We start from the raw sequence: 22,305 nt of genomic DNA, 5'->3' as shown, positions 1-22,305 counted from the left end.
TAATCCATTTGAAAATTAACATTATCCCTTGCAATATTTTCAAATCAAAATAAACCACCCAGTATAATAAACATATGAGACACTTACCTTGTGACTCTCATGTGCACTTCTTTAAAATAATTTTTTTTAATGTTTATTTTTTTGAGAGAGAGACAGAGAGAGCATTAGCAGGGGTGGGGCAGAAAGAGAGACAGAAACAGAATCTGAAGTAGGCTCCAGCACAGAGCCTGATGCAGGGATCGAGCTCATGAACCATGAGACCATGACCAGAGCCGAAGTTGAACATTTTACCGACTAAGCCACCCAGGCGCCCTTCATGTGCAATTCATGAATCACTGAAAGAAATCTTTTCAAATGTAAACTAACACAATTTTGATGGACGTATTTAATGTTTGATTTTTGTTGTTTTATCAAATAGAACACCCTGATACTTAATTTCTTCAAAGGGACTCAATGCGTAATGAAACTTCTCACCATGTATGTGTTTAAATATAAAGATATCCACAACTAAAGATAATATATATTTTATATAAATTTTAATTCATGCTGTTTATATGCAATGACAAAATAATTTTAAACAGTAAATTTATGATTCAGATACGCATAACATATGTCAACAATTTCATTTTACTCATTAATTATTAAGGAAATCAGGAAGATTTTTTTTTAAATGGTTCAAAGGAGAAGACAAAGAAAAGACACATTTATAGGCAATTTGGACTATAAAACTGACTTATTTCACAAATGAATTCACAAAAAGGGATCAGAAAGAATGGCTGATTCCAGGTGCCTGGGTGGCTCAGTTGGTTAAGCATCTCACTTTGGCTTAAGTCATGATCTCACAGTTTGTGGGTTTGAGCCCTGCGTCAAGCTGGGCTCTGTGATGACAGTTCTGAGCCTGGAGCTTGCTTCAGATTCTGTGTCTCCCTCACTCTCTTTACCTCCCCCACACTTGCTCTCTCTCTCTCTCTCTCTCCCTTTCTCTCTCTCTCTCTCTCGAAAATAAATAAACATTATCATTATTACTTTTTTTTAAAGAATGGCTGATTCCATTAAGGAGGCCAAAGAAAATCTAAGCATCAGACCCAGAGTTAATAGCCCAGCAACTCAATATAAAGAGAGAGGAGTTCAGACTCCCATTCTGACTTACCACATCTTCACAGTTAAAAGGAGAAGGGATCTCTGTGGGTACTGTACTTGGTCGAGGGCTGGGGTCTATGGCCATGGGTATTGCACACTGGGTGAGTCTTAGTAGGACTGTCACTATCTGTGGAAATAAACAAAGGACCACCAAATAAGAATAAGAAAGTCTATTTATTCAAAGCTTGCTATAGTAAGGGTGTTAGCCACCATCACTTGTGTTTGGTACAGCCTCAAAAGCACGTAATGGAAAGGGAAAGATTTACAGCAAAAAGAAGAGAAATTTTCAGGGTGTGCCCTAAAGCTTGGAAGCCACTGAGATAGAGAAGCTATAGGTGGGCTAACTAGAAGTAGAACATTCTATATGAGTGGCTAGAGATGCATATTTAGCTTTCTCTGTTCGGTCTTAGGTTGGAAACTCAAACAAAAATTAAGGGTCAGTTATTGATTAAGGCCTGGTCATTTTGAGCTGATCTTACAGAAGGTGTTTAACTTCATGGATTGTTATTGAACACAGCAGTCTGACTTTTGACAAGCCTTAAACACAAGACTTACTACACTGGACCCCTGATAGGTTATTATAGATAAGGGTTGGTTCTCAAGGATATTAATAAGTGTTAATGTCTATCATTTATTTAAATTAGGAATGACTGAAATACATCTAATAATATTTTCCTATTAAAAGTCTGTCCCAAATTTACAAGAGTAGATAAATAAGATTTAATATACCTAACACATCTGTACATGTAGTTAGAACATGCATAATACATAAACTGTATGTGCTTATATATGTGTATGTGTGCATATGTACATATTTATGAGTGTATAATGTACATATATTTACATGATTATTTATTTATTTATTTTGAAAGAGAGAGAGAGTGTGTACAAGCAGGGTGGAGGCAGAGAGAGAGAGAGAGAGAGAGAGAGAGAGAGAGAATCCTAAGTAGGCTCCACACTGTCAACACAGAGCCCAATGCAGGGCTGGATCCAGGAAACATGAAATCATGACCTGAGCTGAAATCAAGAGTTGGACACCTAACTGACTGAACCACCCAGGCATCCATATATACATATATGTATATACATATACACACATATACATATATAAACATATATAAACATATATATGGAGATATATCTATCTCTATCTCTATATCTATATTAAACCATTCAAATTATCACTTTTTATTTCCCTCTAGAGTTTTCAAAGAGCAAGTCAGCATTTAAATTTAAATTTCATGTTCTTACTTAATGATTTCTTATTTCCTTTGACCCAAACACTTTTTACCCATGTCTTTAAACTAGTTATTTCTAGGGGCTCCGGGGTGGCTCAGTTGGTTAAGCGTCCAACTTCAGCTCAGGTCATGATCTCACGGTTCATGAGTTCAGGCCCCACGTGTGTCTCTGTGCTGATAGCTCAGAGCCTGGAGCCTGTTTTGGATTCTGTGTCCCCATCTCTCTCTCTGCACCCTTCCTGCCTCTCCCCCACTTGCATTCTGTCTCCCTCTCAAAAATGAATAAACATTAAAAAAAATTTTTTTAACTAGTTAGTCTGAGTTTAGAGGACAGAATGGTAAAAGATTTGAACTTTACCAGCTGGGTAGTAGCTGTTGTTGATATTTTTCATTTAGGTAACAATTAAACGTATTCTTATAATGTGAAATAATTTTCCTTATATTTTTCTACTATGTGTTTCTAGAATGGAATTCTAGGAATATAATTGTGCCACTAGGATTCAGGAAAAATGTGCAGTGCTATTTAGGTAATGACAATGATAGCTCTCAGTTATGAAAAGGCATAGGATACTCTGTGCCTGGAACTGTTCTAAGTGCATTTCATTACCTTATTCCATCCCCACAAAAACAATGAAAACTATACCTTCCTTCCTGCTTTATAGACAATTAAGATGACTAAGAGTTGTAGAGATTTAGATTAACTTGCCTTTAGTCTCCACTAGTCTTGGAGCCAGGATTTGAATCCAAGTATCTAGTTCTCTGGTTTGTGTGCTGAAACATCCTAACACACTACTACTATATAAGAACGTAATAAATGGAGTACTGTTTCCATAGGACTGTATTTTACTTAGTTTTGTATTGACAATAAAAGTTTGTTTTCCTCAATAAAAAATAACAGACCTCATAACCGAAACATGTTAATCAAAGAAATGCATACTTCTATAAAGATTTAGTGCAAGGGGCACCTGGGTGGCTCAGTCAGTTAAGCGTCTGACTTCAGCTCAGGTCGTGATCTCACAGTTCGTGAGTTTGAGCCCCACATCAGGCTCTGTGCTGACAGCTCAGAGCCTGGAGCCTGCTTCGGATTCGTATCTCCCTCTCTCTCTCTGCTCCTCCTTGATCACACTCTGTCTCTCTCCCAAAAATAAATAAAGATTAAAAAAAAAAGATTTAGTGCAAGAAAAGGTAAGTAATTGAAACCTTCAACAATGATTCACATATAATTCATTCTGAAATCCTCAAAATACTATCCTTTAGTAGAGTGTGGCAAAGGGAGAACACAGACTGTACAGTGATAATTAACTTTTATAGGAGACTTAATACGTGCTAGTCTTATTACTGAAAAATTTCCCTTGCTATGTCTCATGTAATGGTCATAGTCACCCTATGAGGCAGATGCTAGTATTGGCCTAAATCTACAGACAAGAAAGAGAAGTAAGCTAAATGAAGTAAGAGAAATGTTATCAACAAAGAGATGACTCAATCCAGGGTTGATTCCAAAGTTTATACTTTCTGGGGAGATCTGGGATTACTTTCAGTCTAGTCACATATCCAAATGACTACCCTAGGCAATTAGTTTTCCTCAGACTCAATTGCCCTCTCTCCTGTGAGATAATAATATCTCTTTCAAAAGATATTTTTTAAGGACTATAAATTTTAATGTCCCTGCCCTATAATAGAAACCCTTAAATAAATGGTGGATGTTAATATTTATTAATATTCTCTAGCAGAGTGATTATCATATAAGTATATTTATTTCATTTGTATTGAATAGTCTATAATGTTTCCTTATAGATTAATAGTAACTGATGACCAAGACAGCCTTAAAGCATCTCTACGCTTGACAAAACCTTAGATAGGGTCCTTTCCCTTTAGACAGGGACAATAGTTCCCCGACCTCTCTTTTCTTAGAGTGTTTACTTTAGGACACTTGTAACTGTAAATTCTTTCTCTGCTTCTGTGAAATATATGTAAATCTCTCAGCCTTTTGCCAGTTTTGCCACACAGAAAATGTCTTTCCTGAGGACCTTGGAACTCTCTCTTTGAAACGGAAACTCGGACAGAGATAGCACCTCTATCTCCCAGGCTTTGTGAGATGTAAGAATCTTATTTCAATGGCAGTAATTTAGCAAACACAGATGGCCAAATCGCAGAGAACCACATCTACCAACTCAGGAATAACACAGCCGAGAACAACATCTACCAGTTCAGGAATAATACACCCGTTGGTCAGCTATTCACCGATTCTCTACTGAATATCCTTCAGTACCTTTTCATTGGCTTACCCCAGTGCTTAAATCTCCACCATCACACCAGGCTTATTATAATTTCCCCCCAGTGGAGCTTAGTTCATTCTCCCTCTCCTATTACAGCAATATCAGAATAAATCAACTACTTTTTCTTATCAGGTGCCGGGTTTTTTTTTTCCTTTAACACCTAGAAGCTATTTTAATGTGGTGTTACCTATGAAACAGCTTCAATACAAAGACTTTTACTTAATTACTAGTAAGTGATATGAAAAACAGGTACATCTGCTGTGAGGATCATTGTTTAGAGGCTGGAGCTTTAATGTAAACATATAAGAATGGAAATTGTCTTTGCAGCACATTGGTGTTATTGCATTTTAGGACACACGTCAGAAGTGACAAGCTCTAAGGTGTTTTTTAGAATGATAAAATATTTCATAAAAGTAAAGAAAAAGAGACACAGGAGACCTCCGTAGCTCTTTTGCCCTTTGAAATACATTACTCGCCTGAAAGCTATTAGCTTAATACTCCTTTCTAGTAAAAAACTATAATTCATCCTCTAAAAGCCAAAGGATATCATTGGATCTGTAAAATTTCTCTTCATCTTCATTCAAGGTCCAAGACCTGATCTAATATAAAACCATCTCTTTGCATGCACAGGGTGATAATGTGAGGGACAAGGTATTACAATAATGTCATTTTCCCTATCAACTAACAATCAACAAATCTTCAGTGCTAAAAGGACAGCAGTAACTTGGTCAATTACCTCCCAATTCTGTGCACTGATGTGAAGAAGGCTGAGATGAGCATACCACTGACCTTATGAGGTTACTCTCCCATGAATTGTTTAATGATTATCTTCACAGAGTGATAGTATCCCTGGGTCATCCATTTCATTTTTCTTAAATAAAAGCGAAAGTCATGGACTGGCCAAATTGTGTCACTAAAGCAGGATCTCCAGAATGGAGAGTCACATTGTCAAAGCCACACTTGTGAATAGGAGTTCGTTTTTCTTTAATATTCTTTATTTTCACAGGTCCTTTTTGATACTACCTAAGAACCAAGAAAAATGACTAAATATTAAGATTCTTTTTGAAGAAAAATATTTCTGTCATACTACAAAACCAAATTTTGAAACGGTACCAAAAATTAATTCCAAAAATTAACTACATGAAAATTTGTCTTTTCTAAACCAACTGATAAATTTTATGTTAACATTTTTGAATGGGCTGATCCACTCATTTAAAATGTTTATGGACTTATTATATTCATGTTTAGTTAACTTAAAAGTCATAATGGTTTGAGATTTCCATTTTGAAAATTTTATAAGATAGAGGCAGCAATGAAAGCAATGTATTAAGCAGCTACTATATGGCAGTAGTTAGGCCTGCATTATCTAATACTCAACAAATCTATGAGGTAGGTACTATTTTTATTTATCTCTTGCATGTAAGAAAACAGAGTTATAGTAGATATATATCTATATCTATATCTATATCTATATCTATATCTATATCTATATCTATATCTATATAATTTAGCATAGTTTTCCCAGGTAGTAAGCAGCAAAGTTGGAGTTTGGAACTGACCTAGTTCTGTCTAATGACAGAAGTGCCTTGTGCCTCTCGGCGGAGGGGGGAGGGGGGGAATGTTTCCATAACATTTCCATTTAACTTGAAAGAAGATAATGCTGTTATTTTTTGTCTTTCTTTGTGTGACTTTCCAATTAGTGATACTTGTTTGGGTCCTTGGCTTTCCTATTAACCTGATTTGAAAGGTTTTGTTTTGTTTTGTTTTGTTTTGTTTTGTTTTGCAATGGAAATACAGAGACTGAGATAATCTTTATTATAGACTATCATATTGATTCATATGATACCTTTTGATGAAGTATACAGTCTGGGCTGTTTGACGGAAAGAGCTAAGTATTCACCAATTGATTGATAGTACTAACCTGGCAATGATCAAAATGGAAAGATGGGATGTCTGCTCCTAACCCAGATAGGACTGAAGGGCCATTTCTAACCCAGCAACTCATAGATGATAAATGCATTTTCTCATGGTGACTGTATATCTGTAAAAGAATTATTTCTGATGACAGAAATAGGAGAGTATTTTCCCTTCAACAGATAATCAGACAAACATAAGGCCAGAGGAGATCTAGCCTTATACATCATAAAAGCAGTCAATTATCAAGGAAGCTTTCATGGGATCAGTAAGATAGCTTCTGCTATAAAGGCTGGCATAATGCAATCTCCTGGAAACAGTTCTGAATTGTGATTCAAGATGGGCAGTTTAGGAGCTCCAAACTAAGAGTCAGTATCATGAGATATTAATAGAATAACCATATCATTTATCATGTAAATTGAAATACCTAGGAGATTAAAAAGGGATAATGTGAATAATTATGTTGGAATGACAGGTACCAACTGGCCCTCGTACCGGAGCATCTAAAAATTTGAGATTTCAAGCCATACATAGAACACTAAGTATGAATTTTAGTTTTAATATTGCTTCTTATAAGTTCTGACAAGTTACTTAATTATTGTGCATTTAGTTCCCTAAGCACATGACAGTAACTAACCTCAGGAAGTTGAGTATGCAGGTTACGTGTGTTAACGTGCATCCAGTGCCAAGGACCTGGCCAGTTGTTCGGACCTCAGTGTGTACAGATCCATAGCTCAGGATTAATGAAGTGGACTGTGAAGCCTGAACGCCTAGGTTTCGCTACTGCTCTGCTAAATACTAGTTGTATATCCTTGGATTAATGATGTGGGCCCCCTTTCCTTATCTATAAAATTGGCATAGAGCAGTATGATTTACCTTAGAGTATTATTATAAGAATTAAGTCAGTCCACACACACTCACAACATTTAGTAGAGTTCATTATCCATAGTTAATATTATATTATTGCTATTTTTATTCTTAATTGAAATTCCTTACAGTATTTTTGTTTATTACATTGGCATGCTTGTCTTCTTTCAGTATTTTGGTTAGAAGGAGATAACAAAGATAAAAAAGAAGAAAGGAAAAATGTCATTAAAATGAAAGCCATAAATTAATCATATCTTTAAATTACACTCTATGTTTATCGAAACAACTAGATAATTATTTCTCTTCTGATGTTCTAGGAAAGATGTAACAAAAGATTTTTGCTTTTTTATATCTCTTCACAAATTTCAAATTATTTGTGCCAAATTATTTCAAACTGTGAACGAATGTGGGAGATTAAGGTGATATTTTTTTTTTGTCAGGCTGACATTTCTAACACTGTATATATTTTTCCAGTTTAATTGAGAAATAATTGGCACACATCACAATATAAGTTTAATGAGTATAGCATGACGGTTTGATTTACGTATATTGTAAAATGAGTAACAATAGGTTCAGCTAATATCTATCTTTTCATATAGATACAAAAGAAGGAAAAGAAAGAAAACAGAAAAAAAGGGAGAAAAAAGTTTCTTGTCATGAGAACTCCTAGGATTTATTCTCTTAACTTTCTTATACATCATATGACATGGTTAGCTTTGGTCATCATGTTGTACATTATATCCCTGATTACAGTGTTTAAAGATTATCCAATTATTTTCAGTTTGATTTTTATTTTTCTTGACAAATTGATTTAATATAGATATTTCCTCACATTTGATACACCATTACCAACAGAAAGCTATCTATGAATACTGAGGTCCCCTTATATCATCTCAGAATTGAAAAACCTTAAACTCTACAGAAAAAAGAATGTTAATAAAAGCAACATGGTTAGTGTTCATCAAGTAACTAATTTAATGATCATTAGCAATTAAAACCAAAGGTAAAATGCAAATTATAAAAACTGTCACGTAGGCACATGCAAATGTGCGCAATTTCACTACACATGATGTAAATAAAAATAAAATAATAATCTGGTAGCAAAATTTCCGAGAGGCAAGAATTTGGGTGGTTTTGTTCATTATCAAATTCCCATAACCTAAACTAAGGCCAGACACAAAGATTTGATGAATAAATATTTGCCCCAAAGATATGGAAAACTTGGATTTTGAAAATATTAAATGTTAGCATATGTATATAGCAGGAGTATAAATTGACATAGTTCCATTATTGAGAGAAAACCTTGTAGATATTAAAATTAAAATTTTATATGTCATCTACTGAGAAAATACATTATTCACCAAACAACAGCTTGCTTCCCTCAACAAAGGTATTTAGTTGATTCATTGTTTATTAAAGGCAAAATAACAGTGACAACTATGATTTCAAAATGGCAAATACTTTTGTAGTTTTGACATTACCTTGAGCTGTCTAAGAAATTTAAGAAATTTAAGAACACTATAATAAAATACTTAGTAAAAGGGTTTATTTTGTTATACAATTAATTATGAATTGATACAATTATGACACATTCATGAGATTGTAGTTTTTTTCAGAATCTAGTTTTTAGAGAAAAAAATTACTACAGAAAGTATTGCAAATTCTATCAATTCTCCCCCCCCCACTTAAAGTAAACCTAAACAATGATACAAACTGTGTCTTAATCACTCTCAAATTGAAGTCTATATTGTCACCTCAAAGAGAGTTGCAAGGAATTTTTTTAAATTCCTTAATGGCGGCACTGATTTTGAGGTACAAATTTTCCTCTCCATGTTATAAGGCTGGTTTTTCATTGGGTGGGATATGTGAGGGGTAATTTTTCCCACGAATTTATTCTGACTTTTAAACTATATAAACCATTTTCTGAATTAAGACATACGTATCACAAATTTATCATTATTTCCACTAGCTACACTTTGTTAGGAAAGTTATAGAACATGTTTACAGCTATGAATACATATCCCAACTAAAATAAGCATATGTTTTAGTTATACAGATGGAAATAAAAATGATTCCCTTCAGAAAGTTTTGCTCATTAAAGGGTTTGTCTCAGGAAGGGACAACACTGCAGGGTGAAGCCACTTGTGGCAGCCAGCTTCAAAAACAGTCCTGAGCCTTTTCCACATGTCCTGGATTCTTCCAGAGCTGCCTCCCCAGCTGGCTGGGGCTTAGAGGTCTGTGACTACAGTCAGTCACCACTGCCTCCTGTCCTTTAAACCACTCAGCTTTCCATTGCCTTGTTCTACCTATAAATTAATTTGACCCATGGCTAATACTCCCTGGCCTCCGTGATCCTGAAGCTCTGGCCAAGTAGAACTTAGGACTCCACCCAGCCTCAGGTTTCTGTCCCATGCTCATGTCTGTGAGTGCTCTGAAGAAGGAAGACAAGGAGCAAGATTAAAACTCATCTGGACTTTTGAGTTGTTCTTGAATGCTGAATGTTTTTTTTAATTAAACCTATTTTGAGTAAACAGCAAAAAAAAGATACAGATTAAATAACATGTCCTGAACAACAGGTCAATGAAGAAATCAAAAGAGAAATATAAAATCTTTGTATGGAGACAAATGAAAATGGAAACAAAATATACCAAAACTTACAGGATTCAGCAAAAGCAGTTCTAAGAGAGAAGTTTATGTTGATAAATTCCTTCCTTAAGAAAAATAAATATCTCAAATAACCAAACTTTACAACTCAGGAAGTCAGAAAAAAAATGCCCAAAATTAACAGAAAGAAGGAAATAACAAAAAATACAACAGAAATAAATCAAATAGAAACTAAAAGACAATTGAAATACTCAATGAAAAAAAGAGCTTGCTTTTTGAAAAGAAAAAAAAAATAGACAAACTGACATCTAAACTTACCAAGAAAGAGAAGAAACTCAAATTTAAAAAATTAGAAACAAAAGAGAAGACACTATAATTGATATCACAGAAATACAAAGAATCATGAGAGATTACTATGATCAATCATATGCTCACAAACTAGGCAACCTACCAGAAATAGATAAATTCCTAAAACATTCAACCTACCAAGACTAAGTAATAAAGATACAGAAATCTTAACATACTGATTACCTGATAAGAGATTGAGTCAATAATCAAAACCTCACAAAAATGTCCAGATGGTTTCACTGATGAATTCTAACAAACGTTTAAAGAAGAATACCAACCTTTCTCAGATACTTTCAAATATTGAAAAGTGGGCAACATTTCCAAACTTATTTTACAAGGCAAGCATTACCCTAATACAAAAGCTAGAAAAATACACTAAAAAAATTATAGGCCAATATTCCTGATGAACATAAGTGCAAAAATTCTCAACAAAACATTGGCAAATGGAATTCAGCACACTAAAAGGATCATGTACTATGATCAAGTGGCATGTATACCAAGGATGCAAGAATGGCTTAGCATCTGCTAATCAATAAGTGTAATGCATCACATTAACAAAATAAAGTTTAAAAATCAGGGGATCATCTCAACAAATTCAGAAAAAGCATTTGACAAAATTCAACATCATTATAGTCCTATAAAACTGTGTATGGAAAGGTCTTTATTATTTTTTTTATAAAGTACCAAAGAAAGCTGACATAGCCCATAACATTTGTGTAATACATGTTACATAATGTTTTGATACCTATAATAGGTTTTAAAACATTGATAAGATTCATAAAGACGATCATTTTTCTATAGCAGTGTTTTCAACCTTGGCCATACATAAAACTATCTAGAGCTTTTTTAAAATTCTGAAGTTCAGTCCTCATTCTCAACAAATTCTAATTCATTTAATTTAGGATGAGTCCTCGATGGACATCATCTTAAAAAAAAAAATCTCCCTAGCTTATTTTAATGTTTTAATGTGTAACCAAGGTTGAAGCCCACTATTGTTTCCTAAAAACAAAACAAAACAAAACCAAAACAAACAAACAAACAAAAAAACCCAAAACTGTGTATACAGGGAATGTACCTTAACATAATAAAGGCTATCTATGACAAACTCACAGCTAACATCAAAATCAACTGTGAAAAGCTGAAAGCTTTTACTCTAAGATCAGGAAAAGGATAAGGATGCCACTTTTATTCAATATAGTATTGAAAGTCCTAGCTAGAGCAATTAGGCAAGTAAAAGAAAGAAGAGCCATTTAAGAGGAAAGGGAGAAGTAAAACTGTCTCTGGTTAATATGGCATTGTGTTACATAGAGAAAACCCTAAATCTCCACCGAAAACAGTTAGAATAAATAAATTCATTAAAGATGCAGAATACAAAATATACAAAAGTGAGTTGCATTTCTTTTTTTTTTAACTCCCTTTAAAAAAAATTTTTAATGTTTATTTTTGACAGAAACAGAGACAGAATGCAAGTGGGTTGGGGCAGAGAGAGAGGGAGACACAGAAGCAGAAGCAGGCTCCAGGCTCTGAGCTGTCAGTACAGAGCCTGACGCGGGGCTCGAACTCACCAGCTGTGAGATCGTGACCTGAGCCGAAGTCAGACGCTCAACCGACAGAGCCACCCAGGCGCCCCAAAAGTGAGTTGCATTTCTCTACACCAATGATAATCTATCAGAAAGAGGAATTTTAAAATTATCCCATTTACAACTGTATCAAAAATAATAAAATACTTGGGAGTAAATTTCACCAAGGAAGCAAAAGACCTATATACAGAAAACTGTAAGACATTGATAAAAGAAATTGAAAAAGGCACAAATATATGGATAAATTCCATGCTCATTGGGAGAATTATTATTTTAAAACTGCTTATACTACCCAAAGCAGTCTATAGATCCAATGGAAAATCCTACCAAAATTTCAGTGATTTTTTTTTCACAGAAATAGAACAAACAAACCTGAAATTTGTATGGAACCATAAAAGGTCTCAAACAACCAAAGCAATCTTGAGAAAGAACAAAGATGAAGGCATCACATTTCCTGATTTTAAACTGTATTACAAAGTCATGGTAATCCCAACAGTAGGGTACTGGCATAAAAACAGACTCATAAATAAATGGAACAAAGTAAATAGCCCAGAAATAAGCCCACATGTACATGGTCAATTAACTTATGACAAAACAGCCAAGAATATACAATGGGGAAATGATAGTTCCTTCAATAAATGGTGTTGGGGACAATTGAGAGCCATACACAAGAGGATGAGAGTGGACCACTATCTTATACTATACACCAGAATCAACTCAAAATGTATTCAACACTTGAATATAAGACCTGGAACTGTAAAACTCCATGGGGGAAACATAGTGAATAAGCACCTTGACTTTGGTCATTGCAATGCTTTTTGATTTGACACCAAAGATAAAAATAACAAAAGCAAAAATAAACAAGTGGGAATAAAAATCTTCTGTACAACAAAGGACACCATTAACAAAATGAAAAGGCAACCTATAGAATAGCAGAAAATAGGGGCGCCTGGGTGGTTCAGTTGGTTGGGCGTCCGACTTCGGCTCAGGTCATCATCTCATGGTCCGTGAGTTCAAGCCCCGCTTTGGGCTCTGTGCTGACAGCTCAGAGCCTGGAGCCTGTTTCAGATTCTGTGTCTCCCTCTCTCTCTGCCCCTCCCCTGTTCATGCTCTCTCTCTGTCTCAAAAATAAATAAACGTTAAAAATTTAAAAAAAAAAGAATAGCAGAAAATAGTTGTAAATTATGCATCTGATAAGAGGTTAATATCCAAAATATATAAAGTACACATATACTAAAATAACAATAACACTAATAATATTAGTAGTATAATATTAGACTATGAATCTATTAGTATTTAAATATAAATATATATAATATATAAATTATATGTTATAAATAATTATAACTCAGCACTAAAAATAACAATAATCCACTTAAAAATGGGCAGAGGACACGAATAGACATTTTGCCAAAAAAGACATATAAATGGCCAAAAGATGTGCAGAAAGATGTTCAATATCACTAATCAGGGAAATGAAAATAAAAACTGTAATGAGATTACACTTACACCTGTCAGAATGACTAGAATATAAAAGACAAGTAATAACAAGGGTCAGCAAGAATGTAGAGAAAAAGGAACCCTCATGCAATGTTAATAGGAATGAAAACTGGTGCAGCTGTGCTGGCAAACGGTATTGAGTTTCCTTCAAAAATTAAAAAATAGAATTACCATATGATCCCATAATTCTACTACACCCCTCATAATTTTATTTATTTATTGCAGCATTATTTACAATAGCCAAGACATGGAAGCAACACAAGTGTCCATGCATAGATGACTGGGTAAAGAAGATGTAATATATATACATATATACACACACAATGGAATATTACTCAGCCACAAAAAAAGAATGAAATCTTGCCACCTGCAACAACATGGATGAACCTAGAGGTTATAATACTAAGTGAAATAAGTCTGTCAGAGAAAGGCAAATACCATAGGATTTCACTGATAGGTGGAATTTAAGAAACAAAACAAATGAACAAAGAAAAAAAAAGATTCAAACAAGAAAACAGACTCTTAAATAGAGAGCACTGGTCATTGCCAGAGGGAAGAAGGGTAGGGGGATGGTTGAAATAAAGGAGATTAAGACTACTCTTATTGTGATGAATACTGAGTAATGTAGAGAATTGTTGAATCATTATGTTGTACATATGAATTAATAACACTGAATGTTAATTATACTCTAGTTAAAAAAATTTAGGCAGAGGAAATGAATAGTCTACTTCCAAAGAAGACACACAAATGGCCAACAGGTACATGAAAATTAGTCAATATTACTAGTCATCAGGAAAATGCAAATTAAAATCATGATGAGTTACCATCTCACAAGTATTGGGATGGCTATTATCAAAAGACAAAAAATGACAAATGTGAATGAGGATGTGGAGAAAGAGGAACACTTGTAAACTCTCGATGAAAATGTCAACTGGTGCAGCCACTACAGAAAACAGTATGGAGGTATGGAGGTTCCTCAAAGAATTAAAAACAGACCATATGATCCAGCAATTCCATATCTGAGCACATACCCAATGGAAATGACATCATTATCTTTAAGATATATCTATATTCTCATGATCATAGCAGCATCATTCACAATGACCAAGATATGAAAATAATCTAAGTGTCCATCATGGAAGAATGAATAAAGTTTTATACATATATATCAAACTACACACACACACACACACACACATATACAACAATGTAAGGATATATATGTGTGTGTGTGTGTGTGTGTGTGTGTGTGTGTGTGTGAACCTAGAGGTTATAATACTAAGTGAAATAAGTCTGTCAGAGAAAGGCAAATACCATAGGATTTCACTCATAGGTGGAATTTAAGAAACAAAACAAATGACAATACATATATATGTATATATATACATATATATGTATGCGTGTTTATGTGTATATATACACACACACATACACACACATACATACACACATTTACAAAATGGAATATTATTCAGCTTTTAAAGAGAGAAGTCCTGTCATGAGACAACATAGATAAACCTCAGGGACCTTATGTGTAAGTGAAGTAAGCCAAAGAATGAAAATAGGGTACAGTATCATCTCTATGTGGAATTAAAAAAAAATAATCAAACTCATAGAAAAAGAGAATAAAAAAGTGGTTGCCAGGGATAAGAGTGGGTAGGGAATATAGGGAGAGGTTGGTAAAAGGGTATAAATTTTCAGTTATAAGATGAATAAAGATTGAGGATCTAACGCATAATATGATAACTGTAGCTGATAACACTGTATTATATTAGCAAATTGAAACTTGCTAAGAGTAGAAATTAACTGTTTTCATATATGTAGTAACAGAGATGTTAACTAACTCAATGGGGAAATCCCACAGTTTATAGCTATATCAAATCGTCATTGTATTGCACACTTTCAATATCTTAGAAATATATTTGCTAATTATAACTTAACAAAGGAAATTTTAAATTAAAAATTTTTTAACGTTTATTTATTTTTGAGAGAGAGACAGAGACAGAGACAAAGAATGAGCAAAGGAGGGGCAGAGAGAGAGAGACACATACAGAATCTGAAGCAGGCTCCAGGCTCCAAGCTGTCAGCACAGAGCCCTACACAGGAATCAAACCCATGAACCGTGAGATCATAACCTGAGCTGAAGTTGGACACTTAATCTACTGAGCCACCAAGGCGCCCCAAATTTAAAAATTTTAGGTTAAAAACCAAAATCACAAGCAGGTCAGACTTGAAAAACAATTATTTATCTATACGCTTGAAGTAACAAATATATCAGTAGGAAAACATTTATTCATTTATAATAATAAATCTCATCAATATCAATATAAATAGCATTATAACAAATGATAGATGAAATCAAAATACATTTATTTTTATCCATGGAGTTGTTTATCTTAAAAAATAAAAATGTTTATTTATAAAATGTCAGTGCAATGAAAGGAGGGCTTTCTTAGCCTATTATAAAGAGTGAATAAATGAGCCCCCTTTTTTTTTCTTTACTGAATTGTGCTTCCCAAGGTGCACTTTTGGAGAGTACCAGCTCTCCTGAATTTAGTTACATCATTTTATTATGCATACTTAAAACAATTAAATGCAGATTGCTCTCATAGTAAGTAAAATATAATCAAGTCACATTTACAATGAGGTGGCATTAGAGGAAGACCCAGTGTTTATACTCCGCACATCTCCTTAGAAGAGACCAGGTCAAGAGAGTAGCTAGTTATAACTATGAGCTTCAGGTATCACACCAGAGACCTAAAAATGAAAAGGTAGACTTAGTAAATTCCACTGGGTAGTGGTAATCCCTAAATTTGTGAAGAAAGCAGTTAACAGGTGCTCTGATAATGGGATATAGTAGAAAATCATTTTGAGGAAAAAAAATGAATGAATAGATGCATGTAGAGAAGTTGTAATTTCTAGGCCTTAGTTTTAAATTTGAAGAATGAAGTGATTGGAGTAGATTCTATTAACTCTTCTATCAATTCTAAAATTCTATAAATTAAGATTTTAATGAATAAAATGGTGGCTAAGAGAATGGAAAGTCATGATTTTTGTATACACTCTGATTCAATACAATATCAGTTATTTTCTGATGGTACATAAAACAACCATTTAATCATTCAAAGTCAATCAAAAGGTGACTGACAAATGAATTATGAAAATGTTTAACATAAAATTATAATCACAAAATATTTGAAATTTTGTGAAAGTCTAATTAGATGAATTCTAGTTAAGTTTACCTATAGACATTCAACTAAATCTTTTGTATGTATGTCTTTATTTATTTATTTTTATTTTTATTTTAGAGAAAGGAAGAGTACAAGCAAGAAGAGGGAGAGGGCGAGGGTGAAGAGAGAGAGAGAGAGAATTTCTTAAGCAGGATCCATGTTGAGAATGGAGTTCTATGTGGGGCTTGATCCCACAACACAGGGAGACCCTGGGATCATGACCTGAGCTGAAATCAAGAGTCAGAAGCTCAACCAAGTGAGCCACCTAGGTGCCGTTAAACTAAATCCTTTAGAAGCATATAAAATGACTATGTTTTATATTCTACTCTTATGAATAAGTCAAATGAACTTCCGCTCTAAGACCTGTGCTCTTGTAACATGCATGACTTGACAAAATAAGAGTCCTACTTGTCTATGGGGCTATCAAAGGAAGCGGAAAGCAAGAGCAAGGAAGCCTTAATGAATTACATTCTAGAGAGAAATAATTAAATTCTAAAGAGTGTTACTTCTAGAAGTACATCAGAAGATAAGAGGGTCCTGGAAGTTGTGGACCACATTCATGGGGTGGCAAGTAAACCAGGGACTGAATAATCTGCAGGGATGAAAGGAATCAAGCAGGTCTCAGATCTCATTATGAGACTGTGAGATTGAGTAGAGTCTGGAAAAAAACCCAACATAAGAGTGGTTTCCTTGGTCTGCTAACCTTTATTCCAACCACACTAGAAACAAAACAAAACAAAACAAAACAAAACAAAACAAAACAAAACAAAACAAAACACAAAACAACAGCAAAGGAAGGCCTGGTAAGGAGGGGAAAAGTGCAGGTAATACTCTTCCAAATTAATTACTACAAGGATTACAAAGGCCGCCACTCAAGGATAGGGAGTTGGTGTAATTACAAGGGAACTCTATCTAATTAAATTTGAAATCCCGAACCAGCTGACCTTGACTGTAAAAAGAGTGAAAATGATTAGTACCTTCCTCCACCCCCCCACACACTAATACCCAGAGATGAAAGGACCTAAGCTTTCTGGGAAATAAAAGAAAACACAACTATGCTTCAGTTTCCAATGAATTCTTATATACAATGTGTAAAATAAATTAAAATTGTGGATAGGGAATTTAGGGGATGTATGGATACTCAGAAAATATATCATTAAATATAGTCTCTAAAATAAAAAAAAAACAGGCATAACAGCACATTAGAAATGTAGAAGAATCAATAAACTGAAAGATTGTAAATTTGGAAAATAGGATTATTTTTAATCAAAGCAGAGAGAGAGAGACTGAAAACAAAAACAAAACAAAACAAAACAGATCAACAGAAAAGTTCAAAGCAGAGAATATTTTCAACTGGAAAGACTTCAACCATCCATTTATCTTGATAACCTCTAATGGACAGAATGCAATTTCCTCATTTGCATGCCCTATGCCATGTACTTAAGGATATTTCTAGTGGAATATTGTCTTAGTCCATACATCACATTCTTTTTTATTTCCTTTTTCCATATCTAACTTATTTGCTGGTATATTGTACAGTCTGCTAAATATCTGAAAGTATTTGTGACAAGCAGCCTGGCAGATGGCTTCCAATGACCCTCAACCTCAGGGGAGCATTTCTTACATCATCTCTTTCCTTAGAGAGCAGACTGTGCCTAGGAACTCATTTCTAACACAGAGTGTGGTGAAAGTGATGGAATGCCATTTCTGAGATTAAGTTACAATAATACTGTGACTTCTGTCATGTTCACCCTTTCTCTTTTTCTCTCCTTCGGTCATTCTCAGGGAGGACTGCTGACCTACTGTGAGCTGGCTGAAGAAGAGACTTATGTGGCAACACACTGGTATCACTGGCCAATGCCTAGCAAGAACCAGAGGCCTATCAGCAGGCATGCAAATGAGCTTGGACACTATTTCTCCACCAGTGAAGTCTTAAGATACTTGCAGCACCAGTTAGCAACTTGAATGCTGCCTCATGAGACATTCTGAGCCAGCACTAAGCCCCAAGCCCTGCCCAGGCAGGTCCAGATTCCTAACCTACGGGAATTATGAAATAACAAATGCTTGTTATTTTAAACTGCAATGTTGGTGGGTATTTGGCTATATAACCAAAAGTACATAGAAGTGAAGTGCTTTCATTGCAGATGCCTAAAATTGTAGATGAAGGCAAGAGGGATTTTGAGGATCACTTAAGAAGAAAAATAAGTGGACTTAAATGGACCATTAATAGAAACCTGATTTTGAGGATGCTTCTAAAAAGGAAGTAATAGGGGCACCTGGGTGGCTCAGTCAGTTAACTGTCTGACTCTTGTTTTTGGCTCAGGTCATGGTTTCATAGTTGGTGAGTTTGAGCCTCGTGATGGGCTCTGCATTAACAGCACGGAGCCTACTTTGGATTCTCTGTCCCCGCGCCCCCCCTCCCCTGCTCAGTCTCCATCTCTCTCTCGCAAAAATAAATAAACAAACAAATACTAAATAAATAAATAAATAAACAAACAAATAAAATATGTATACTTAAAAAAAGGAAGTAATAAAAATGGCTAAAAAGGAAATATGGGAAATGTCATTAGAAACTAAAAACAAACAAACAAAGGCGGGGCACCTGGGTGGCTCAGTGGGCTAAGTGTCTGACTTCAGCTCAGGTCATGATCTTGAGGTTCCTTGCTTGGAGTGCCAGTAGGGCTCTGTGCTGACAGCTCAGAGCCTGGAGTCTGCTTCTTATTCTGTGTCTCCCTCTCTCTGCCCCTCTCCCCCTCCCACTCTGTCTGTCTGTCTGTCTGTCTCTCTCTCTCTCAGATAAATAAAAATTCAAAAAATTAAAAAAAAAGAAACTAAAAAAAAAGGGGAATCCTTTTGTGATGAAGTGACAAAAGGGCTTAACCAAGCTGTTGTCTGCTATTGTGCAGAAACTTAAAACATGTCTCATGAGTTTGGTGAGCTAGTTAAGGGGGATTCCAAGCAAAACATTGCAAAGGCTGTCTGGTTTCTTCTTGCTACTAATGTAACATGTCCTTAAATGGCTATTTTAGACCTGAGGAATTTTACCTCTCTGGAACAGAAGCAGGATTCTTTCAAAGTCTACCCAACCACTAGGTATGCATCTAAACATGCAACATTTTTTTTTAATGTGCTGCGTTACTCTAGTTTCTGGATCTATCAAGTTAAAAATTTTGGAATCAATATTCCATTCCAAAAATCAATGAAGTATGGATGGTTATGTTTTAATATGAAATGAATCTAAGCAACAGTATCTGTGATGAGATGGTGAACTTAAATGGACTTCGAATTATAAAATCATACTCAACACATAAATAAAAGAAAAACAACTAAAATTAAAGTTTCCTTAAAAATCTATTGATTTCCAACGTTTAATTTTGAAGAAACAGAATGATAAGCAATCACTGATCCAATTAGGAAAAAAAAAAAAAAAAACAACTGTTGTTAATTCACCTTGCTAAATGATCACTGTCTTTTCAGCACACCACTGTCTTTCCTTCCTCAGATCAATCTCCATTTTGGCCCTAAGCAATTCACTTAATCTTTCTATGCTTCAGAGCATCCCGGATAATAACTGCTTCACAGCACTGTTGTTTAATCGACACATTATTGGTGATCACACTTTGCATTAAAATTTGGCAAACAGTAGGAACTGAGTAAAGGTCAGTTGACTCTGAATCAGTATAACTGCCAAGATACTGAGATATGACAATCTTACTTTTTCAGATGAACCATGAATTTGCATAGTTTTTCCACTGATATACTGACCTGAATTTCCTTTAGCAAAATAAAAACAAACAAATGAAAAGACAGACTTAATAACCTTATATAAAAGTGCCCTTTACCCTGGGGTGCCTGGGTGGCTCAGTCAGTTAAGCATCTGACTTTGGGTCAGGTCATGATCTCACGGTTCATGAGTTCTAGCCCCACATCGTTCTCTGTGCTGACAGCTCAGACCCTGGAGCCTGCTTCAAATTCTGTCTCCTTCTCTCTTTGCCCCTTTCCCTCTCTCTCAAAAATAAACACTTTTTTAAAAGTACTCTTTACCCTGAATCCTCTTCCACTCCTAGATCCCATTTATCTGGCTCCACTTTTTATCTGTAATTTTATCATCTTCTAATTTAAGTTTACTTGTGCATTATGATTATTTCTATTATCTAACTCTTCTATAAAGTAAATCCATTTCTATGAATGCAGGGTCTTTGTTTATTTTGCCTACTGATGTAGGCAAATATCTAGATGTTTCAAATATCTAGAAACATGTCTTACAAATAATTAATTATCAATAAATAATTGTCAAATGATGAATAAATAATTCACCAATTTTCCCTAAGAGCTAATAATTATTCAAACTATGGTGTTTAAGAATTTAGAGGAATTCAATACCTCCCAACCAACAGGACCTGACAAATTACCTACCTGTACCCTAAATCCTGAAACACAATTTAGCTTATCTCTAAGAGAAAATTCTGGAAAACTAAAGAAGGGTCTTGACTTACACTGTGGCTAGAAGCTTGAACAAGCAGAGACATTTTAACAATATGTGTTCTTGTAATCCATGGGCACAGAATGTTTTTCCATTTCTTTGTGCCATCTGCAATTTCTTTCATCAGTGATTTACAGTTTTCAGAATACATGTCTTTCACCTCTTGGCTCAGGTTTAATCTAAGATATCTTATGTTATTTGATGCAATTGTATATGGTATCAATTCCTAAATATCTCTTTCTGCTGCTTTATTATTGGTGTACAGAAATGCAGCAGACTTTTGTAGGTTGCTTTTATACCCTGGGACTTCACTGAATTCATGCATTAGTTCTAACAATTTTTTGGTAGGTCTTTTGGGTGTTCTATATAGAGATTCATGTCATCTGCAAATAGTGAAAGTGTGATGATTTCCTTGCTGATTTGGATGCGCTTTATTTCTTTTTTGGTCTGATTGCTGAGGCTAGGACTTCCGGTACTATATTAAACAACAGTGGGTAGAGTGGACATCCCTGTCTTGTTCCTGACCCTAGAGGAAAAGCTCTCAGTTTTTCCCCATTGAGGATGATACCCAAAGCAATCTACACTTTTAATGCAATCCCTATCAAAATACCACCAGCAATTTTCACAGAAGAAGAAGAAACAATTCTAAAATCTTTATGGAACCACAAAAGACCCTGAATAGTGAAAGCAATCTTGAAAAAGAAAAGCAAAGCTGGAAGCATCATAACTTTAAGTTATATTACAAAGCTGTGGTGATCAAAACAGAATGGTATTACCACAAAAACAGACACACAGGTCAATAGAATAGAATAGAAAACCTAAAAATGGACCCACAATTATATGGTCAACTAATCCCCAACAAAACAAGAAAGAATATCCAATGGGAAAAAGACAGTCTCTTTACCAAACTGTGTTGGGAAAATGGGACAGTGACAGTCATAAGAATGAAAGTGGGCCACTTTCTTACACCATAAACAAAAATACTCAAAATGGATAAAAGACCTAAATGTGAGACAGGGAAACATCAAAATCTTAGAGGAGAACACAGGCAGTAATTTCTTTGACATTGACCATAGCAACTTCTTTTTAGATACGTCCCCTAAGGATAGGGGACAAAAGTCAAAA

The sequence above is a fragment of the Acinonyx jubatus genome, chromosome B3, assembly GCF_027475565.1.
Source record: "Acinonyx jubatus isolate Ajub_Pintada_27869175 chromosome B3, VMU_Ajub_asm_v1.0, whole genome shotgun sequence".
Classification (NCBI taxonomy): domain Eukaryota; kingdom Metazoa; phylum Chordata; class Mammalia; order Carnivora; family Felidae; genus Acinonyx; species Acinonyx jubatus.
Note: the sequence above shows the minus strand (reverse complement) of the source record.